Source organism: Ovis aries, chromosome 9 (genome assembly GCF_016772045.2).
Source record: "Ovis aries strain OAR_USU_Benz2616 breed Rambouillet chromosome 9, ARS-UI_Ramb_v3.0, whole genome shotgun sequence".
NCBI classification, from domain to species: Eukaryota; Metazoa; Chordata; class Mammalia; order Artiodactyla; family Bovidae; genus Ovis; species Ovis aries.
In genome coordinates this window covers 43,256,751-43,281,480 of record NC_056062.1, presented here as the reverse complement: position 1 = coordinate 43,281,480, position 24,730 = coordinate 43,256,751, and the positions used below count along the sequence as shown (strand labels likewise).

At 41.7% G+C, this 24,730-nt stretch overlaps 2 pseudogenes; both read left to right on the top strand.

Moving 5' to 3' along the window:
• The first annotated feature begins 7,698 nt into the window (after nucleotides 1-7,698).
• Nucleotides 7,699-8,194, top strand: LOC101113419 (mitochondrial pyruvate carrier 2-like; annotated as a pseudogene).
• A 15,108-nt stretch (nucleotides 8,195-23,302) lies between these two features.
• Nucleotides 23,303-24,470, top strand: LOC101113158 (farnesyl pyrophosphate synthase-like; annotated as a pseudogene).
• Nucleotides 24,471-24,730: the final 260 nt, after the last annotated feature.

Here is a 24,730-nt window from a genome sequence, read left to right as displayed (position 1 = left end):
ACACACCTTTCTTGCCATCGGATTTTGTGATATTTTTAATGGCTTCTCTAATTTAATTGATGGCTACAACAGTGCCCAGAAAAGTTCTTTTCCCCATAATTTGGGTTCACTATTTGTATTTCTTCTCTTATAAACAGTCTTTTTGTGCTCTTTCCCACATACCTATCAGTGTCTTAATGTTTTTCTTATGGATTTGTCAGAGCTCTTACTATTTAATATTTGGTCTGCTATTTGCTATAAATATTTGTTTTATTTTTAAACTCACACACCCAGATTTTAAGATTTTTACTGTAACCAAACCTGTGTATTTTCCCTCATTGACTTCTGTTGCTTTTAAACTTAGGAATCTCTTCTCCATGCATAAAGGAGACAAATCAACTCCATTTTCTTTCAAATTTTCTGATTAACTCTTTAAGTTATGTGGAATTAGTGTTTACAATGATGTACTGACCTAAACTGTTTTCTCAATAGTTAGCCACTATGCTTATTCATTTGCTGAATATTTATAATGTTGTATGGTATAGAAATAATTCTTGCATCTGAGGCTCAATCTGTTCTGTTTTGGGTTTCTCAGATGGTGCTAGTGGTAAAGAAACTGCCTGCCAATGCAGGAGATGTAAGACACCCTGAATTGGGAAGATTCCCTGGATGAGGGCATGGCAACCCACTCCAGCAAGCCTGGAGAATCCTATGGACAGAGGAACCTGAAGGGCTGTGGTCCATAGGGTCGAAAAGAATTGGGCATGACTAAAGGCATGCATGCATGCGCAGTTATGTTTTACTGAACTATTGGTTTAAGACATAGCTGAAATTATTGTAGCTTAATAATGTACTGGCACAACCCATATGCCTCCAGAGATAACATTTTCTTGCAGCAGAATGCCTCTTGGATTGTACTACACAAACTTCATGGAGCATACTTTTTGGTACAATATTTTTTTTTTGCCACTGGTTACATAGGAAAATTTGATGTTTTTCCATAAAACTCAATATGATTTTTTAAGCAAAATTATGACTAGAATAAGTCTTAAGTGAAATAAAATTAGTCGAATATCAGAGTCATGTTGATACCGTAATGTATAAACCATTTTGAAAAGCACACTAAGTGACAGCAAAGGGAATTACATTTGGGATATTATATTACAAAGCAAAAGCTTATTACTAACCCTACTGTTTGGTGAGAAAGTGATGTTCTAAACACATAACCTAATGTATCTGATATACAGGTATTTTACTTTGTTGTAGTTTATGTTAGGGAAATTCGTTGGGTGTTTTATGTTGATATACCAACCATATACTTTTTCCCATTAAAATAGTGGTAAATAGGCTCTCAGTCAGCATTTTTGGGGGGCAGTAAGTCTGATTATCAAGAACAAATTATTGACTTAACTGAGGGGTCCCTGTTCTTTATTATCTTGCAGGACCAGAATTGCCCTACAATTATTTCTCTTTTCTACAGTATTTTTTCTTCTCTTTTTCAACTTTTTAAAAACTGAATCATTGAGGGTAAGTTGTTTACATGATGCCTCCAAATACCTTAGGATGTAATTCTTATAAACAACGAATTTCCCATTTAATGCTTCCCCAGAAAAGATAAAAATCAGTAAATTAACACTGATGTGCTGCTACCATCTAAGCCATAAGACTCCATGCAGATTTTTCCCCTTGTCCCAAAATTGCTGTTTATAGCAAAAGAATGTAGTTCAGAATCATTTTTGGGGGTCATGTATCTTTGCGTACGTGTGTGCCAAGTCACTTCAGTCATATCCGACTCTTTGTGACCCTGTGGACTGTAGCCTGCCAGGCCCCTCTGTCCATGAGATTCTGTAGGCAAGAATACTGGAGTGGGTTGCCACTCCCTCCTCCACAGGCTCTTCCTCACCCACGGATCAAACCTGCAACTCTTATGTCTCCTGCATTGGCAAGAGGGTTCTTTACCACAGCACCACCTGGGAGGCCTCATGTCTTTTAGCCTCCTTCAAACTATAATCGTTTCTTGATGTTTCCTTGTTTTTAATGACTTTGACAGTTTTGAAGAATGTTCATCAATTTGAGTTTGCCTGATTTTTCTTATAAATGGTTTCAGCTATTGAATTTTGTGCAGGAATGTTACAGTGTTTCTACATTTTCATTGCATTCTGCCGCAGAGAAATACTAAAAGTTAGTATACTGGTTTCATGCTCAAGTTTATAAAGAAACAAAAAGAAATAAGGTAAAACTGTACAGAACTATCAATACTTCTCCACCTTGTTCTTGACAATAAATCAAATAGAAGGCTAACATACCAGTTAGCTATTGCTGTGTAACAAACCACTTCCAAACTTATAACTTAAAACAACAACTGTTTTTTAGTTCAATATTCTTTACACTGGCAATTTAGGCTAGGTCCAACTGGGTGGGTTCTTTTGGTCCAGCTTGGACTCAGATGATCTCAGCTGGGCTTGCTCACAAGTATACAGTCAACCGGGTGGAGGGTGGTTTAGTTGGGATGACTCATTTCTTCAAGCTCTAAACTTTCCAAAAGAGCAGGAGCACATAAGCCTCTTGAGGCCCAGGCTCAGAACTAAGACATTATCAGTTCTGTCACCTCTGTCAACAGAAATCATAATGTCAGATAGATTCAAATTTTGTATAACTATTATAACAATTTCTATGAATGGGAAGAATGAGTGCTTTTGGTTAAATAGTAAGTTAAAAATAGAAGTTGTTCTGGTTACCTATGACTGTGTAATACACTGGCCTAAACTTACTGATTTAAAGAGTGTTAATTGCTCAGTCATGTCTGACTCTGCAACTCCATGGGAGCCCACCAGGCTCCTCTGTCCCCAGGATTTCCCAGGCAAGAATACTGAAGTGGATAGCCATTCCTGCTGGGGTCCAGCCCTGGTGGATCCAGGGAATTCGAAGGGGGGATGGAGTCGGCGTCTTAGGAAAGAATTATTTAATTAGAAATATAAAGAGAGATTAGGAAAGAATAGTGTAGTAGGAAAATAAGTGGAGAAAAAGAGGCTGAATAACTTGGTTTACGTGGAAAACCAATAAAACTCCAAGACAAGGAGTTTGCACCACCTACGTAGGCCACCAGTGCCCACTTGAATAGCGGAGGGTGCCCTGCCTTGGGCTCCCTCTCGTGTGGGTCTTAGAAGCCAGGGCAAGCAAGTAGACATGGCGAGCCTCCACACTCCAGATGAGAATTCAGCCAGAAAAGAAGAGAACGAGAAAAGACCACACAGGGGATACCAGTCTTTCCAGGAACTAGTCCGTCCTTTATTTTCCAGGAAAGCTTTTTATACTTTTGGTTGTACATAGAGATCAATGGATAATACAAAGTTATGCAGGGTCAGCAGCCTTGACCCTTATCAAGACCAGGCTTTCTTTCTGCAAATCTCTTATACAAAGGGTCTCAGGTGATTTACATTATCTTCTGGCCAAAAGGCCTGTTAACATTTTATGGCTCTCTTCCTTAATGAATGTTAATCTCATTTTCCCTATAGTGTTTTTCCTTAATCTGCATCACCTTCAAAGTACTAAATAAAGTTACATTAAAAGATATGAAAACTTGGCAGCAAGTATTGGCTCAACAATGAAACCCTTAATCAGTCCTATTCTAATGATTTTAACTCCTCAGAAGCCCCTACATTCCTAGGATGTTTTAAGCTTCCTGTGCCTCTTGCAGTCAGGAGGCCTCAAACAATCACATGCGCAGCTGTAAGAGTCTGGCAGGCAGGCTAGAAAGCCATCAGAGGGGATTTTGGATTGAAACACTTGTATTATGCCCAGGAGATTTATTATCTAAAAGCTCTAAATTAACTTTTTCCAGAAAAAGGTGGTGGGGGGACAGCCCTCTGTTAATGTCAGAAGAGTAGGTGGAAAGCATAACACAGTAAAGCAGGCAGACTCTGGTTTTTGGGGGTAGATGCTTGGGAACAGGGGGTCTCCTGAGGCTCGATCTTGCCTTTGTGTATGCCAAGCCTCCTTCCTCATGACCTTTGCCACAGGCAGAGTTCCCCACGCTGGCTCCTGGCACATTCCCTTCTCCAGAGGATCTTCCCGATCCAGGGATCAAACCCAGGTCTCCTTCATCGAGGGTGGGTTCTTTGCCATCTGAGCCACGAGGGAAGCCCTAGTGACTTAAAGAACCAGTTTATTTTGCTCATAATGTTTATATAATATATCATGAATTCTGGAAGGGTTTACTTCTGACCCATGAGGTGTCTGTGTCTGGATGATCTATTTCTAAGGTGACTTTCGCTCATATGTGACACGGTAGTTCACTATGGCCTCCCTCTTCCCGCACATGATGTCTTATCCACCAGGGCCTCTCCAGCATGGCTGGGCTTCTCACAGCACAGTGGTATGAGGATAGTCATACCTCTCAAGTCGTGGCTGACTTCGAAGAAACAGAAGTAAAAGCTGCCAATTTCATACACCTGAAACTAACACAACATTGTAAATCAACTATAATACAATAAAAAAAAATTTTTTTATGTTGCCAGTTTCCTAAACCCTGAACTCAGAAACTGGTACAATTTCATTTTAGCCATATTCAACTGACCAGAACTGTCATAGAATCTAACCAGATTCAAGGGGAGGGACCCAGACTTCCCACTTATCAAACACAGGAGTGTCAAAGAATTTGTGGCCGTAGTTTGCTCTGTAGTCACAAATATTATATTCTTCCCATATGCAAAATGCACTAACCCACTTCCACAGTCACCAGAAGTCTCACCCCATTATGCCATTAGGTTTAGGCTTAAACTGTAAATCTCAGGTCCAGGTGCAGATAGGTTTCTTTAGATTTGGTTCCTCAGGTATATGTCTTCTCAATCTGAAGTCCTCCCATGAATAAAAAAGTGAGTTACCTGTGTACACACACACAATGCTGGGATAGTCATGTGTAGACATGCCCTTTCAAAAATGGGGAAGACAAGGGGCACAGAGCAGTCACTATTCCATAATGATATGACATCCAAGTAGACACATGTTGCCAGTGTCTTGATAAAGCTCTATACCTGCAGCTGTGATATGATTCTCTGTGGTTCTTGGCTTTTGACCTTTGGGTTCTTGGTACTGCCTTTTAAGTCATTCTTCATTTTCCATAAAAAAAAAGCCTATGTTTTCTGCTGAGTAAGTTTCTCAGCCTGAATCCTTCCTCTGTTAGTTTAGGAGTCCAAAGCCCTCTTTTAATTTGATGTTGTCTCTGACCCTTTCATTCTAAGATGGTTAATTCCTTTAAAAACATTGTGGGATTCCTGTATATCAAACTATAATCCATTCTCTTAGATCAGAGTTATGACCACAAATCCTTTTGAGCAGGGTTCTTCTCTGCCTTTGGCTTTTTGGAAATCTGCTTAAGGATGTTACAATAGCCTAAAGATTACCAGAATCTCTATTGTTTAATAGAGAAGGATGATAAGGCACACTCTTCAAAACTTTTGTCTGATAGGGCCTATCAAGTCAAAATGTTTCTGAGATCTTATCAAAGGGATTTATGCTTGCAGCTTTGACTTCATCTTTACCCTGAGTCTTTGTTTTACTGCCCTTTTTAAAATTTTTACCTGGAGGTTATTTCTTGCTTTAAAAGTATTTTCTTAGCTAGATCTGTGTTCTAAATCTGTTTTTGAAGCCAGCAAGTCTTGGGTTCTATGTATTTCCTCTAAACTCTGCTAAAAATTGAATAATCTATTTAGCTAATTTCTCCCTACCTCTACTTTATTGTATGCAGATATAAGAATTATTTGGCAGTCTGCCTGGAAATCTACTTGTTGAGATCCACTAGTGTATTAGGCACATCTTATATTTTCCAAAACATGTTAGGTGACCGTTTAACTAAACCTACTACAGATACAAAATAGAGGTTGCCCTCTTGCCAAACCTTAATAACAACCTCCTGTCTTTCTCCATTCACACTCTTTTTCAGTCTCAGCCCACTGTCCAGTTTCAAAATCAATGCCACATATTTTCCATTTTTATAATGAGAGCACCTACATCCGTTCCTGTTTTCGATTGCTGCATTACGAACTACCACAAAATTATGTATCCCAAATAGCTATTTTATTTACTCAGAATTTGATGGTTCAGAATTTGGATGACCTCAACTGGGCAACTTGTGTTTCTGATCCATTTGCTGTCAGTTGGGGTCACTAAGGTTGAGTATCCACTCACAAGCTGGCTCACGTATTTTGCTCACATGTTCAGCATCTCAGCACTTCTTGGTCGTATACCATGTGTTGTCTCATTCTCCAGGTCCTCTTCACAGGGCTTTGACTTCTCACAACATGGTGCTCTCAGGGTGGCCATACTTCTTCCTGGAGGATGGCTTCTATGAATGAGTGTTCCAAATGACAGAAAGCAGAAGCCATCAGTTTCCTAAGGCCTGGGCCCCAAGATCGTCAGAGTGTCATCTTCACCATGTTCTGTCCTTTAAAGCAGTCACAGAGCCACCTAGGTTCAAGTGGAAGAGACACTTGCAGTGAGAGAAGTGCCAACATCTTTGTGATCATCTTTAACCCACCTTAGAGCTGAATCTTTGTTCTCCTTACTGTAACAGGTCGGGGAACTCTGAACCAGAAGACAGACCAATATGATTGAAGCCCAAGTCTAGCCTGCTTAACTGGTGTATTATTGTCTTGGTGTCACTTTCTTTCTCTGATTGGCTGTTTCCTCGTTTATAAATACAGTAGGATATGAATACTCCATAATTTAAGATTCATGGCGACATTTATATTAGAATCATCCTGAAGGTTCGTGACATAAAATAATGTGCCATTTGGCTGAGGTATCCATTTAAATTATGTTTATCCGGAGGCTGCTATACTTAGTCAACTTATCAACATCTGCATACAACTCAATAGAGCTTAGTTTTCTCCTTAATGTTATGTCAGTTATTTTCATGGTTTGGTTAAAATTTATTTTCCTAGAGAAAAACATTCAATAAAAAAATGTAGCTCTTAACAAAAGTTTTGAATAAATAAAATAGAAGGGTGTTTAATTTGATTGCATCTTGCAATTCTATAACAGGAATGAGTATACCATCAAATTCAATCTTCCATTTGTTAATTTAAGATATATAATGCAGGGTCTACTTCTCTGCCATATTTTCAACTTTGGGATTCCCATGGTCTCTACTTATATCTATTGTGAAAAACAGGAGTCTACTACAATGATAATATCTATTTCACAGAGTTGCTAAAATAATAAATGAGATATAATATGTAGCCTGCCAAGCTCCTCTGTCTATGGAATTCTCCAGGCAAGAATACTAGAGTGGGTAGCCATTCCCTTCTCCAGGGGATCTTCACAACTCAGTGATCAAACCCGGGTCTCCTGCGTTGTAGGCAGATTCTTTGCCATCTGAGCCACCAGGGAAGACCACAAAAGTAATCATTGGCCTAAAACATGCTGTTTCACTAGAACATGGGTTCTTGGAGATAAAGACCTTAGTATATTTCTCTTTAAGTCACTGGTACATAGCTTAGTGCCTGCACGTTTTTCTGACTACATTTGACAGAAATGTAATTCAAATGTGCATAAGCAAAAATGAGAATCTGTTGCTTTACTCTATCAAAGAAAGCATTATAAAACTGAGAACTCTGAGCACAAACCAAAGGGTGGTTGGCAAGGGGCAGGCTGAGCTGTGGGAAGGGCACCCTACTCTCCCTTAAGAGAGTAGGGCATGAAGCATTGAGGCAGGGGGAAATGACCAGCTGCCCTTCACCGCCAGCTAGAACAAGCACGTGGCCACTCTCCCACAAGGCTGCCCACGATCACTCATCCATAGAAATATCAGCCACTGGCATCCAGGGCCTGCAGGCCACCTACCACCAGGTCCTTGATGAAGTGGGAGTTCCTCCTGCCTGAGAACTTGAGGCCATTGTACAACCACCCAGCCGGTCCCACAGTTTTTTTCTGGGCTGCAATTATGAAATGAGGATAGATGCGTGCTGAACCAGCTGGCATGGCCAGACCTACAGAAAAACTCAGCACAGCTGAAGCTATTGTTCTGGCTACAGGGCTTATCTGGTCAAGATACTCCCTTGTAATTATTCCAAAAAACTGGAGTCTGCTTGCTGTTAATTTCTTTGCCGGGACAGCAGGAGCCTCTGAGCTCTCTAATATTTGAAGATATAACCAAGAACTAAGAGCTAAAGCAAACAAACAAGAGTTCCTGATCACCCTAACAATCTTGATGTGAACATAGCCACTGAGACCTAGTCTGATTTATTATTTGGTTGTTGATAAGGTGATACTAACTGTGCTAATGTTTATCAGGCATAAACTCTAACTGTAATCAGGAGGTAGTATTGATACTTGATTCAACAGGAAAATGGAGCAAACTTTTAATAAGACAAACAAAAAACAAAACTGTGGGAAGAGTAGTTGATTCAAAGGAATAGTTGGAAGATTTCCTCAAATCTACCAGGAGCTATATCTTTCATTTCTTTCCTCTTTGCAAGCTGATTACATTCATCTTCCAAGTCTTACATCCTGCAGCTTTCAACCTTTCTTTAACCAGGCCCAACAATCTTGGATTTTCTTTGTCAATCTTAGATCAGGTGACGATCTCTGTATCAATCAAATACATTAGTTTTTAAACTTCAGTTGAGTTTTATAATTGGCCCGCTCATAAGTCATTTCACTATGATCAGGGGGTCATACAAACACACGGTAAGATTCCAAGGTAGTCACAAGGAAGAGGCAATATAAGTTATAGGATGAGAAGAAGCTGCAGAGGTGGTTTCCTCAGCAGACAGTGCCACAAATTTCTAATAATCTTGACATTTGATAAAAAAAATTATTGCTTACCAAGTGTCTGTTATTTCATATTATAGCCCCCAAATATACTCTAAATGTCATAGCTGTGTCAAGTCCCATTAAGGCCTCAGCCATGGTTGCACAATCAGATAAGACATTATCATAATTACCACATAACTAGTTCTCTCCACCACAGGAACTACTGCACTGGCTTCTAATTTCTTTGTCTTGGCTTTGACTCCATGCTAGGAAGTCAGCAAGCCATGGGAAAAAGATCAGGCATTTAGCACTCTTCTCTAATATGCTGGGAGGGAAACGCTGACCAGCTTATACCATCAGAATTTCAGTAACTTATCAAGTAAAAAATAAGTTCTATAAATTATGACCCATTATTGGCATTACTGCCATGCAGGTAAGGACTATAAATTGTGGTCAGATTCTGCTATTTCAACAACAAACTGTTCACCTGCCACTTACTCAAGAAGCATTTATTAAACCTCTGTTAATCTCTCTGGGAAGGAGCCCCACACATTTTCTGTGGTCACTGGCTCTGTCTTTCAGAAATATTTATTAAAGAAGCTCTTACTGAGCACCTGCCAAGCTCTGAAGAACAAAAGCTACACATAAATAAATAATTTGAATGCCAAGTGATAAGTTTAATGATGGATATGCAAAGGCTTGGGGTGAGTCAAGTAAGAACACTGAATCATCCTGGAAGACAGCAGTGACTTCTTTGAGATGGCACTTGAATCGTCTTAAGCAGTTAGTAGGAGTTAACCAGGCAAAAAGGAAGGAGGGGATTCTAGGAAAGTATGAATAAAGGGAAGCATCATGGTATGAGCAAGAAACTCACACTTTGGTGTTCCTGAAGTGTAGACAAAAGGAAGTGAGTGACAAGGAACGAGGCTGCAGAAGATAATAGGGACCACGTGGTGAAGAGCCTCGGATACCAGATTAAAAGAGCTTAAATTTAACCTTAGAGGGAGAGACTTCCCAGGTGGCCCAGTGGTTAAGAATCCGCTTTGCAATTCAGGGGACTTGGGTTCAAACCCTGGCTGGGGAACTAAGTGAAATTTGCTCAGTTGTGTCCTACTCTTTGCGACCCCCTGGACTATACAGTCCATGGAATTCTCTAGACCTGAATACTGGAGTGGGTAGCCTTTCCTTTCTAGAGGGATCTTCCCAACCCAGGGATTGAACTCAGGTCTCCTGCATTGCAGGTGTATTCTTTACCAGCTGAGCCACAAGAGAAGCTCAAGAATACTAGACTGGGTATCCTATCCCTTCTCCAGTGGATCTTCCTGACATAGTAATTGAACCAGAATCTCCTGCATTGCAAGTGGATTCTTTACCAGCTGAGCTAACAGGGAAGCCCTAGAGAACTAAGATATCCCATATTCCATGGGGCAACTAAACCTGGCCTATGGGACTGGCCTATGCACCCCAGTGCGAAAGATCTTGCATGCCACAACTAAGACAGAATGTAGCCAAATAAATATGCAAATTATTTTTTAAAAACATCTTTAAAGCCATTGGAGCATCTCAGTTGGGGGGGGGGGGCGGAAATAGAGCAGTCATCATTCACTTTTGTGAGGATCAGTCTGGTGGATGTGTGGAGGATGAATGTGGCAGTTCCTAATGACGACTGACACCCAGTGTGGTTTGTTTCACTGCAGCTGTTGAGAGTAGCACCTGCAAGGGGTTATAGTCTGCGATATAACCCAGCAGCCCACATACTTAAATGTAATCCCAAATTGTATTCGTTAAATAATCCCAAAGAGAATCAAATTTCTTAGCCATAATTTCTCATTCTCTTTGTTCTCAGTATCTCTACCCCCCACCCCCTCGGTTGCTCTTGTATTTTCTCTTTATGTCCTAATATTCTCTCTGCACTAAAGCTTGGGAAAGTATGAAAAACATTTAGCTGTCATTTAAAACTCTTAAATCCCACTAGAGAAATGTTATAATGGCCCCCTACTCAGGAGCAGAGAATATACTTGACTCTCTAACATCCTCCTGGATCACATCCTAAGTGAGTATTGGAGAATATCCCTTCCTTGGGGTCTAGCCTCCTACCCATCAAAAGGTGGGGAACTGAGGTTCTTTTTAAGTCTTGAAAGTCACACACTTTCGAAGTTCTGACTCACGGTTTTTTTGGTGGTAAAATTTAAAACTTAGTGGGATATATAGATACATCTTAACTAGTCTGTGCTGCTCAGACTAGTGATCTGATTCATAGCTTTGCCCTGATTCTTCATTTGTATGTTCACCCAGGCATCAGTGAAGGCTAGAACCTACCAGTTTATTAGTCCCACCCTGGCCTAATCTTCACACCTGCTGGCTGCATGCAGATTTCCCAAGAAGCTCTGGATGATGAGCTAACATGAAGTGGCATTCCTAGGATGGGAATAAGACATACTTCTAAGAAGCAGTGGCAACCCTGCGTAGGTGCAGCGATGCACATCCATGCTGACCACCAGGGCAAAGCTGCAGGAGGCAGACCCTCTTGGCAGGAAGCAGTCGTAGATGGAGTAGATAACTGGTGAGCCAAAATTTCATGAAACATATAAAATAAAGATGCACAACAACAGCATGCACAAGCTCAGAGCAGTCATGAAACAAAAGGCAGTGTGCCTGCGTGCATTGCATGTCAGCTGAGGAACTGTAGGGTCGGTGGCTTAGTAGAAAGACAGGCAGGAAGCTGGGGCTGGCAAAGCAAAAAGCAGGCCCAGGTTGTAGACCTGGGCTGCACAGCAGGTCTGCAACCTGATAAGGAGCCAGGGGGCTGGACGCTCATATGAGTAAAGACTCGTGACAAAGCTGTGAATCAGACCACTAATCTGAGCAGCACAGTAACAGCTGGTCAGGGGAGATGGTAGGGTAGGAACCCATTAGGAAGGGCAGAAACAAGTAGCCTTGAGCGCTGCAGAGAAAGGCCAGAAGAGTGGCTGGCTGTTGCACCGGAAGGAAGGGGGCAGGGCAAGACGAAAGACGTTGAGGTGCGGAACACTGAAAGGAAACCCGAGTTGCGGGTAATCCACAGCCACCACCGGGACACTTCCTGTTTGCTTCTTTCTGGAACAGGAATTCATTCCCTGCTCAGTCTGGGAGCTATTGGTGGGAGAAGGCAAGAGGGTGAGTCTGCCGGGAGGAGGGAGTTTCCACAGAGAGATAAGAGAAGATCCTGACCATTTCACTGTAAGGAGAGCAGATAATTACACAATGGACTCTTTGAAGCTCACACACCACACAGAAAGATACGTGATGTCTTTACAGGTGCACGTCAGCTTCATGACCCACTTTCAATGGAACAGACGCTTATCCAGGGTGGTTGCGGTTGGCCCTGAGCCAGTCAAGGTATCTTGTTTCAGCCTTGCATGTGATCCATGCTACACCCTGAAACACTGACTGCCTCAGCGCAGCAGAACAGTCTGGAAGCATGATTCACCCCAAGACCAATAGCGGTGCAGCAGACAATCCCTCGAGACTTGCACAGTGAAGTAATCTCCCTTCTGAGAGCCCAGGCTGTAGTTTGTTAGTTGGTGTAGTTGCTTAGCTCGGCAGTGATAGCAGTGTTGTTTGGGGTTTCTTCCTTCCTTCTTTTCTTTTCTGAGCATGAAGATCATTTGTCCACCTGAGAAGCTTTGGGAAGAAACTTATCTCAAAGAGTAGAAGACAGAAGTATGGGGCCAGGATTAAGGCCTAGGCTTTATGAGAAGATGGCCAGGACTGGCTCAGTTGTTCAGAGGTCATTAGGTTCCTTAGTGAGAGCGAAGAGGGGCACTCTATCTTTTGCTTACGGAGGAGCCTAAAGAGGGGAAAGACTAGGAACTATGAAGACTTGAGGGGAGGGGCTGGGGCCAAGGACCCTTCTCTCCTAGTTTCCTACCACAGTCTCCTGGGGACCTCACCTGTTACCATGGTTTTATTTTTTTATTTTTTATTTTAAATTGAAGTATAGTTGATGAACAATTCCGTGTTAGTTTCAGGTGTATAGCAGAGTGATTCAGTTATACATATACATGCTTCTATTCTTTTTCAAATTCTTTTCCCATTTAGGTTATTACAGGGTATTGAGCAGAGTTCCCTGTGCTATACAGTAGGCCATTGTTGTTACCTGTTTTAAATATAGCAGGGTAGACATGTCAAACTCAAACTCCTAATCTATATTTCCTCCTTGCCCTCTGCTGTGCTCTTTCTCCCCGGTAACCAAAAAATTCATCCTCTAAGTCAGTGAGTCTGTTTTGGTTTTTTAAATAAGTTCATTTATATAGTTTTTTTAGATTCCACCTATAAGCAATATCATACAATATTTTTCTTTCTCTGTCTGACTTACTTCACTTAGTATGACACTCTCCAGGTCCATCCATGTTGCTGCAAATGGCATTATTTTGTTCTTTTTAATGGCTGAATAATATCCCATTGTATGTATTTAACACATCTTCTTTATCCACTTATCTGTTGGTGAACATTTAGGTTTGTTCGATGACTTGGTTTTTGTAAACAGCACTGCAGTAAATATTGGGGTGCATGTATCCTTTCGAACCATGTTTTTCTCCATATATATGACTAGGAGTGGGATTGCTGTATCATATGGTAGCTCTATTTTTAGTTTCGTAAGGAACCCCCATGCTGTTCTCCATAATGGCTATACCAATTTAAATTCCTATCAACAGTGTAACAGGGTCCCTTTTCTCCATGCTGTCTCCAGTATTTACTATTGTTTATAGAATTCTTGATGATGGCCATTGTGACTGGTGTGAGGTGATATCTCATTGTGGCTCTGATTTCCATTTCTCTAATAATTAGCGATGCTGACATCTTTTCATGTGTCTCTTGGCCATCTATATTTCTTCTTTTGAGACATATCTTTTTAGGTCTTCTGCCCAGTTTTTTATTGGGCTGTTTGTTGGGGTTTTTTTTGTATTGAACCACATGTGTGCTAAGTCGCTTCAGTTGTGTTGGACTTTTTGCAACCCCAAGGACTGTAGCCCACAAGGTTCCTCTGTCTGTGGGATTTTTCAGGCAAGAATACTGGAGCGGGTTGCCATTTCCTTCTCCAGGGGATCTTCCTAACCCAGGGATTGAACCCGTGTCTCCTGTGTCCCTGCATTGCAGGTGGATTCTTTACCTGCTGAGCCATTCAGCTGTTTGTAAATTTGGGAGACTAACCCCTTTTTGGTCTCAACGTTTGCAAATATTTTCTCCCATTCTGTGGGTTGCCTTTTTGTTTTGTTTGTGGTTTATTTGTTTTGTTTATTTTTATTTGTTAATTTTTGTTTTTATTTCCATTACTGTATGAGATGGATCAAAAAAGATTTTGCTGTGATTTATGTCAAAGGGTCTTCTCTCTCTTTTTTCCTCTAAGAGTTTTATAGTATCTAGTCTTATATTTTTCTTTAATCCATTTTGAGTTTATTTTTGTGTAAGGTGTTAAAGAATGTTCTAATTTCATTTTTTACAGGTAGCTGTCCAGTTTTCCCAGCACCATTTATTGATGAGACTATCTTTTCTCCATCATATATTCTTGCCTCCTTTTTTGTAGATTAACTGACCATAAGTGCATAGGTTTATTTCTAGGCTTTCTGTCCTGTCCTGTTGATCTATATGTCTATTCTTGTACTAGTACCATACTGCTTTGATGACTGTAGATTTGCAGTATAGTCTAAAGTCAGGGAGCCTGATTCCTCTAGCTCCATTTTACCCCCCTCAAGATTGCTTTGGCATTTGGGATCTTCTATGTCTCCATACAGATTTTAAGATTTCTTTTTGTTCTAATTCTGTGAAAAATGCCATTGGTAATTTGATAGGGATTGCATCAAATCTGTAGATTGTCTTGGGTAGTATACTCATTTTGACAATATTGATTCTTCCAATCCAAGAACATGGTATATCTTTCCATCTGTTTATGCCATCTTTGCTTTCTTTCACCAGCATCTCGTAGTTTTTGGAGTACAGATCTCTTGCTTCCTCAGGTAGGTTATTCCTAGGTATTTTATTATTTTTGATGGAATGGTAAAGGAGAACATTTCTTTAATTTCTCTGTCTGATCTTTTGTTATTAGTGTATAGAAATGAAATATATTTCTGTGTATCCCACAGCTTTAAATGCCATCTGTGTGTTGATAACCCCCATATCCCTTCCTCCAGATCAAACTTCCCCTTCCAGGTTCCAGGTGTGTCTTCTGGCTTCCCACTGGACTTCCCCTTTTGTCTGTCTCACACACAGCTGAAACTTAATTCCAAAACCTGAATGCGTTTCTGCTCTTTCTCGCAAGTGCATTCTGCCCTCAGATTTCCCCATGATGGTGTCATTAACTAAGACTCTTAATCGAGAAGTCTAAGTCATACTTGCTTCCCCTTTTGCTCACTTCTCAGATGGAATCCAACAGGAAGTCATGTAGATTCACCCACCAAGAGGATGGAGAAACCCTGCTTTCTCTTCTGTGTCCTATGACCTATTCTTCATGCACTTTGAAACAAGGAGGATGACTTGGAATTTCAATCATTTCATGTTATTCTCCCATTTCAGTGACTTTATTTCATATAGAATTATATGCAAGGTCTCTACAGCCTTCCCTCCTGCCACTAACCATATCTCACTTCTTGTTTGGTATTCTTCTGCTCCTTGCTTGCTATCCATCAGCAACTGTGATTTTCTTTCTGTTTCTTCAACATACCTCCTCCAGGGAGTTTGCATATGCTGTTCTTTCTGGCTGTAACATTCTCCCTTCCTTCAACTGCTTACATGATTACTGTTTTCTCTTTTTCTTTTTTTCCTAATTCACATCACCTCCTCAGAAAGGCCTTCCCTGAATGGTCACTCTCCCCTATTATTCTGTCTCTGCCTCCTGCACTTTTCAAAGAACATTTCACAATTTGTGATAATGGTTTTTTTTAAATCAATTTTTATAGAAATATAGTTGCTTTACAGGCTTCTCTGGCAGCTCAGATAGTAAAGAGTCTGCCTGTGATGCAGGAAATCTGGGTTCGATCCCTGGGTCAGGAAGATCCCCTGGAAAAGGAAATGGTTACCTGCCCTAGTGTTTCTGCCTGGGAAATCCTATGGTTGGAGGAGCCTGGCAGGATATAATCCATGACGTTGCAAAGAGTCAGACACAACCAAGCGACTAACACTTATAGTTGCTTTACAATATTGTGTTAGTTTCTACTGTACAGCGAAGTGCACAGTTCATGTACTGTTGAAGCCTGGCTTGGAGAATTTTGAGCATTATTTTGCTAACGTGTGAGATGAATGAAATTGTGCAGTAGTTTGAACATTCTTTGGCATTGCCTTTCTTTGGGATTGGAATGAAAACTGACCTTTTCTGGTCCTGTGGCCACTGCTCAGTTTTCCACATTTGTTGGCATATTGAGTGCAGCACTTTCACAGCATCATCTTTTAGGATTTGAAATAGCTCAACTGGAATTCCATCACCTCCACTAGCTTTGTTCATAGTAATGCCTCCTAAGGCCCACTTGACTTCGCATTCCAGGATGCCTGGCTCTAGATGAGTGATCACACCATCGTGGTTATCTGGGTCATGAAGATCTTTTTTGTATAGTTCTCCTCTCTTGCCATCTCTTCTTATCTTCTGCTTCTGTAAGGTCCATCCCATTTCTGTCCTTTATTGTGCCCATCTTCGCATGAAATGTTCCCTTGGTACCTCTAATTTTCTTGAAGAGATCTCTAGTCTTTCCCATTCTATTGTTTTCCTCTATTTCTTTGCATTGATCACTGAGGAAGGCTTTCTTATCTCTCCTGCTGTTCTTTGGAACTCTGTATTCAAATGGGTATATCTTTCCTTTTCTTCTTTGCCTTTAGCTTTCTCTTCTGTTCCAGATGTTTTGGTCATTGGGGTCATTTTTCCCATCTCACCATATTACAATCGAGTTAGCTGATTAGCAGTCCATTCTTATGGTGAGATGGGAAAAATTATTATATAACAAATGTACCCTTTCTTATGGATACAGTCCTGGGAACCCTGTAAAGAAAAAGCAGTACTTCCCTGGGAGGATATAGGTGCTTTGAAGCCTTCTGAGGAAAGAAGAGTCAAAAGAGATCTATTTGCAATTGAGGTGAGGCAGAGGGAGAAGGGAAGGAAAGGATGAGAAGGGAAATGAACTTGAGCAAAAGTCATGTTTTCTGGAATACGATGAACTAAGCAAGGTGACTCGGTGACCTCATATACCTTCAGGAAATTTTACAAAATCACAAAAGCTCAAGGTAATGGCATTTCTTATGAAAACCAGTGAAGTAGCCAAATTCTGCATCATGGTTTTTGTGGGAAATAAAATTGAGACAATGGGTTCTGATGCTGGGGCCTGAGTCAGAGGAGATCTGGAGGCCTTAAGTGGGTGAGAGTCCCCAGAAACCCTGGGGACTTCCCCACCCTCTGAAAATGAGAGGCTTTGAAAAAAATTTCCCCCGGAGCACAGGGATAGAGAGGCCTTTAGATAAAATCAGCATGACGGCAACTTTCATGGTCACAGGCTCCTAATCTAATATTCTAGGGGTATTAACCCATGACTTATTTACATAAATACTACCTCCATTTATAAGAAATACAAGTAATGCTTGAGGCAGTATAACACAATGTTTATGAGCACAGGCTCTGGAGTCAAATGCCTCCATCTAATTCTTGATTTCACTTTTTTCCAACTGTGTGATCTTGGGTACTCTCTGTGCCTCGGTTTCTTCATTTGAAAAGTGGAGGAAATAAAAATATATAGCTGTGAGCAAGGGAAAAAAGTGTAGTAGCTCAGTCGTGTCTGACTCTTTGCAACCCCACAGACTGTAGCCTACCAGGCTTCTCTGTCCATGGGATTTTCCAGGCAATAGTACTGGAGTGGATTGCCATTTCCTTCTCCAGGGGATCTTCCCAACCCAGGGCTTGAACCTGGGTCTCCCACCTTGTAGACAGATGCTTTACCATCTGAGCCATAGTCTTAGTCTTAGCTGTGAGCAAAGGGTTTAATAAAACCTATTATCCCTCTGTGAGACTTAAACATTAGTTGACTATCCAACCGATGAAAGTAGAAATGTCAATTGTGTTATTAGACATTGTTCTTCATGTTAACAATGAACACTGAATGGTAAATTGCATCCAGACTGGGATGAAGTAGAAAAAAATCTATGAATGTCTGATGGGCATTTATGGGCATGCCAAACTCTGGGCTTCCCTGAGTATGGTGATCCTTCAAATTAGGCTTGTACTTTTCAGGATCCTTGTAGTTCTGTCTATAAAAATCCTATAGGAGATATGATCCAGGAATCATGCTCCTTGGTATTTACCAAAATGAGCTGAATGCTTAGGCCCACCCCAAAACCTATACATCTTATTCATAACTGCCAAAACTTGGAAACAACCAAGCACTTCAGTAGGTGAATGGGTAGACACACTGTGGTACATCCATGCTGTGGAATGTTACTCAGCAATAAAAAGAAAGAGCTATTAAACCAGGTAAAGACATTGAGGGATTTCAAAGCATATTGCTAAATGAAAGAAGACTGAAAAGGCTACATATTATCTGATTGCAACTACATGACACTATGGAAAAGGCAAAATGGAGAGAATGAAAATATCGGTGGAAGAAGGAAGGATGAAGAAGTGGAATACATGGGGATTTTAAGATAAACTACTCTCGTATGAGGTTACCATGATGGATGTATGACAGTGTGCATTTGTCAAAACCAACGAATGTGCTCCCAGAGTGAACCCTGATAATATACTAGGACTTTAGTTAATAACAATGTGTCTTCATTTATTCATCAAGTGTAACGAATGGACCACACGAATGTAAGATGTTAATAGTAAGGGAAACTATGTGCGTAGGGGGTTCCTTGGTGGCTCTGCTGGTATAGTCTGCCTGCAATGCAGGAGACCCAGGTTTAGGAGGAAATGGCAACCCACTCCAGTATTCTTGCTTGGGAAATCCCATGGACAGATGAGCCTGGCAGGCTACAGTCCAAGGGGTCGCAAGAGTCGGACACGACTTAGGGACTAAACCTACCTACCTACCTATGTGTATATAGGACTGAGTATATGGGAACTCTGTACTTTCCTCTCAATTTTTCTGAAACTTAAAACTGCTCCAAAATACGTCTATTAATTAAAAGGGGGGAAAGCCATGCCAGAAGTATTGGCTCTGGTGGAGAATGAGCCTTCCAAGACAAGCAGATCTTGCACTGAACCCACGTGGGACTCTTTCCTGCCCCCAGGTTGTTGGACTATTTCAAGAACTGCCCTGGAAGAGAAGTGTCTGAAGCGCCCAGCTGGTGAGCTTTGGTTCCTCTCTTGTATACACTGGTGGGCCATTGTCACTTGGTGAGTTGGAGAGTTTGGTTGAGGTAAGAAGATCATCTCTTGGGGAGCTCTGCACTATCTCATAGAATTGCTGTGAGAATTAAATGAGCTAACATCAGCAGAACATTCAGAACAAGGCTTGAGACAGGTAAATGCTATATGATTGTCAGTTATAAATGTTGCAAGGAATGAGTGGCTCCAGTTTAACATTGTAATCATTACACCCCCCAAATTATGAGTGATATGCCATCTGCAATGTCAGATCAATACACAGTGTATGTATATTGATGAATCCATAGATATATATGCATATAATTATATCCACAGTGGCTCAGTGGTAAAGAATCCACCTGCAAATGCAGGACATGCATGAGACGTGGGTTCAGTCCCTGGGTTGGGCAGATCCCATGGAGAAGGGAATGGCAACCCACTCCAGTATTCTTGCCTGGAGAATGCCATGGACAGGGGAGCCTGGCAGGTTATGGTCCATGGCATTACAAAAGAGTCAGACCTGACTTAGCGACTAAACAACTAAAAAACAAGAAGACATATGACTAAATCAGTCCAAACAGAGCCAGTCCTGAGATCTTTGTTGGGATTACTGAGAAATAAACTCTTTCTCCTCTTGGAAAGAGATGGAAGTATGCCTGGGCATGGAGTCAGCCTGAGAATGAAGTCAGACCCAAGGGAGAAAGAAAGAGGCCAGCTTTTGACAGGGAAGGTCAAACTACTGAATTCATTCATGTTTGAAGTTTTCTACTCTGAAACCATTCAGTTTTCTAAGTGAATAGCTTATATTTTTGCTTTCTTCTTCCTGCAGCTGAAGGCAGACAAATGAATAGTGCTTTCTTTCTCTATAAATCCCACCCTCCTGGGCGTTAATATAAAAACCTGGAGTCCCCAAAGTGATGCACTAGCAGGGCTCCCTAGAACCTTGTGATCTCTATAACTTTCCACTACAGTGTTACGGGAAGAGCTCAGATGAGTCACAGGGTAGAGGCATGGATTGAATTCCTGGTCCTGGGGCCAGACCCTCCACAACTCCACACCTGGCGCTTAAGCATATTTGACAGCACATCCTGTCTTGTCTCTTCCCTCTCCCTCCTGACTCGTGTTTCTGTCTGAGTGCTCTGCCAGCAATCTGATGCAACTTCTTGAACTCTTAAAACTGCAGAGGAATTTGAGGGCCATTCAGGCACGCAGTTCTTAAGTAGAGCAGAGCAGGTGGAATTTCTGGCACCCTACCAGACTTACTTTGAACTACCAGACTGGTTTGAAACTGGGAAAGAAGTACATCAAGGCTCTGTATTGTCACTCTACTTATTTAACTTATATGCAGAACACATCATGCAAAATGCCGGGCTGGATGAAGCACAGGCTGGAATCAAGGTTGCCAGGAGAATTATTAACAACCTCAGATATGCAGATGATACCACCCTAATGACAGAAAGCAAAGAGGAACTAAAGAGCCTCTTGATGAAAGTGAAAGAAGATAGTGAAAAAACTGGCTTAAAACTCAACATTCAAAAAACAAAGATGATGGCATCCATCACTTCATGGCAAACAGGTGGGGAAACAGTGGAAACAGTTGGAGACTTTATTTTGGGGGGCTCCAAAATCTCTGCAGATGGTGACTGTAGCCATGAAATTAAAAGATGCTTGCCCCTTGGAAGAAAAGCTATGACAAACCTAGACTTGAATGCCACTTGTGCTTCATCCAGCCTGGCATTTCTCGTGATGTGCTCTGCATATAAGTAAAATAAGCAGGGTGACAATATACAGCCTTGACGTACTCCTTTCCCAGTTTTGAACCAGCCTGGTAGTTCAAAATAAGTCTGGTAGGGTGCCAGAAATTATATATGAGGCAGTGATCAAGCCCATCCCCAAGAAAAAGAAATGTGAAAAGGCAAAATGGTTGTCTGAGGAGGCCTTACAAATAGCTGAGAAAAGAAGAGAAGCTAAAGGCAAAGGAGAAAAGAAAAGATATACCCATTTGAATACAGAGTTCCAAAGAACAGCAGGAGAGATAAGAAAGCCTTCCTCAGTGATCAATGCAAAGAAATAGAGGAAAACAATAGAATGGGAAAGACTAGAGATCTCTTCAAGAAAATTAGAGGTACCAAGGGAACATTTCATGCAAAGATGGGATCAATAAAGGACAGAAATGGGATGGACCTTACAGAAGCAGAAGATAAGAAGAGATGGCAAGAGAGGAGAACTATACAAAAAAGATCTTCATGACCCAGATAACCACGATGGTGTGATGACTCATCTAGAGCCAGGCATCCTGGAATGCAAAGTCAAGTGGGCCTTAGGAAGCATCACTACAAACAAAGCTAGTGGAGGTGATGGAATTCCAGTTGAGCTATTTCAAATCCTAAAAGATGGTGCTGTGAAAGTGCTACACTCATATGTCAGCAAATTTGGAAAATTCAGCAGTGGCCACAGGGCCAGAAAAGGTCAGTTTTCATTCCAATCCCAAAGAAAGGCAATGCCAAAGAATGTTCAAACTACTGCACAATTTCATTCATCTCACATGCTAGCAAAATAATGCTCAAAATTCTCCAAGCCAGGCTTCAACAGTACATGAACTGTGAAGTTCCAGATGTTCAAGCTTGTTTTCGAAAAGGCAGAGGAACCAGAGATCAAATTGCCAACATCTGCTGGATCATGGAAAAAGCAAGAGAGTTCCAGAAAAACATCTACTTCTGCTTTATTGACTACGCCAAAACCTTTGACTGTGTGGATCACAATTAACTGTGGAAAATTCTTAAAGAGATAGGAATACCAGACCACCTGACGTGCCTCCTGAGAAATCTGCATGCAGGTCACGAAGCAACAGTTGGAACTGGACATGGAACAACAGACTGGTTCCAAATTGGGAAAGAGTACATCAAGGCTGTATATTGTCACCCTGCTTATTTAACTTATATGCAGAGTACATCATGCGAAATGCTGGGTTGGACGAAACACAAGCTGGAATCAAGATTGCTGGAGAAATATCAATAATCTCAGATATGCAGATGATACCACCTTTAGGGCAGAAAGTGAAGAGGAACTAAAGAGCCTCTTGATGAAAATGAAAGAGGAGAGTGAAAAAGTTGGCTTAAAACTTAATATTCAGAAAACTCAGATCATGGCATCTGGTCCCATCACTTCATGGCAAATAGATAGGGAAACAATGGAAACAGTGGGAGACTTTATTTTTTGGGTTCCAAAATCACTGCAGATGGTGACTGCAGCCATGAAATTAAAATACATTTGCTCCTTGGAAGAAAGGCTTTGACCAACCTAGACAGCATATTAAAAAGCAGAGATTTTACTTTGCCAACAAAGGTCCATCTAGTCAAAGCTATGATTTTTCCAGTAGTCACATATAGATGTGAGAGTTGGACTATAAAGAAAACTGAGCACTGAAGAATTGATGCTTTTGAACTGTGGTGTTGGAGAAGACTCTTGAGAGTCCCTTGGACTGCAAGCAGATCCAACTAGTTCATCCTAAAGGAAATCAGTCCTGAATATTCATTAGAAGGACTGATGCCGAAGCTGAAACTCCCTTACTTTGGCCACCTGATGTGAAGAACTGACTCATTGGAAAAGACCCTAATACTAGGAAAGATTGAAGGTGGGAGGAGAAGGGGACGAGAGAGGATGAGATGGTTGGATGACATCACTGACTCATTGGACATGAGTTTAAATAAGCTCCGGGAGTTGGTGATGGACACAGAAGCCTAGTGTGCTGCAGTCCATGGTGTTGCAAAGAACTGGACACAACTGAGTGAAAGAATTGAACTGAATGACCAAAACATCACCAGACATGTGTCTCTAAAGATCTTTGTTTAGTCTGTTATGTTCTTGTTTCTACTTTATTTTCCTTTCAGTGTAGCCAACAAAGTAGCAGAGAGAGCAGAAGCAATTTATTGGTCATTTAGCGGGAATTATACTTTTCTTATAAATCTCAAGCTTGCCAACCCAGGAGTCATTACTATCCAATTGCTCTACTCTGTCATCAAATGTCCATTAGTTTTGACTAGAAGGGGGCTTTATGTACAATGCCTGTCATTGTTAGTGTTTAGCCAAAGTTGTGGTTGGCAATTTGACAACAGACTTCATCTTTCATTCTTAAACTAATATTTTCAGATTTGCAATGTGATGTAATTTAGGTCAGAGCTATCAGTTTTCTGTGAGATATTGTATTCACTGGGTTTTAGTTCAATTCAACCCTAAAATATATTGAGTGCGAACCTGCATCCAGGAACAGAGCATTTTACTCCTCCCTCAGAATGAATGGAGACCAGAAATTGGACGCTTACACCCAAGAAAGGCAGGATTTCATCCAGCACTTCTCCCAGATTGTCAAGGTGCTGACTGAGGAGGACACTGGGCACCCAGAGACAGGAGATGCCATTACCCGACTCAAGGAGGTCCTGGAGTACAGTGCCATCGGAGGCAAGTACAGTCGAGGTTTGATGGTGGTGGTAACGTTCCAGGAGCTTGTGGAGCCCGGGAAACGAGATCCTGACAGTCTCCAGTGGGCCCTGACTGTGGGCTGGTGTGTGGAACTGCTCCAAGCCTTCTTCCTGGTGTCAGATGACATTATGGACTCATCCCTCACCCGCTGGGGGCAGACCTGCTGGTATCTGAAGCCAGGCATAGGTTTGGATGCCATCAATGATGCTTTCCTTCTGGAATCATCCATCTAGCGCCTGTTGAAGCTGTACTGTCGGGAGCAGCCCTATTACCTGGACCTGATTGAGCTCTTCCTGCAGAGTTCTTATCAAACTGAGCTCGGACAGACCTTGGACCTCATCACAGCCCCCCAGGGCAATGTGGATCTTGGCAGATTCACAGAAAAGAGGTATAAGTCTATTGTCAAGTACAAGACAGCTTACTACTCCTTTTACCTTCCTGTAGCTGCTGCCATGTATATGGCGGGCATTGATGGGGAGAAGGAGAATGCCAATGCCAAGAAGATCCTGCCGGAGACGGGAGGGTTCTTTCAGATTCAGGATGATTACCTTGATCTCTTTGGGGACCCCAGCGTGACAGGTAAGGTCGGCGCAGACATCCAGGACAACAAGTGCAGCTGACTGGTGGTTCAGTGTCTGCAGCGGGCCTCTCCAGAACAGCGCCAAATCCTGCAGGAGAACTATGGGTAGAAGGAGGCTGAGAAGGTGGCCCGAGTGAAGGCACTCTACGAGGAGATGAATCTGTCGGCTGTGTACATGCAATACGAGGAAGACAATTACAGCCACATTATGGGTCTCATCGAGCAGTATGCTGCGCCCCTGCCCCCAGCCATCTTCCTGGGGTTAGCACAAAAGATCTACGAGCGGAAAAAGTGACCTAGAGTCTGTGAAGGTGGGGAAGGGAGGCTTCTCAATAAATTATTGTCTAACCTGTGAAAAAATATATATATATTGAGTGCCTACTGTTTACGAGGTACCATGAAAGATAACAGGGGATATACAGGCGTGAGCAGGGATTCCCTAGTGGGTCAGAGGTTAAAGCATCTGCCTGCAATGTGGGAGACCTGGGTTCAATCCCTGGGTTGGGAAGATCCCCTGGGGAAGGAAATGGCAACCCACTCCAGTATTCTTGCCTGGAGAATCCCATGGACAGAGCAGCCTGGTGGGCTACAGTCCATGGGGTCGCAAAGAGTCAGACACG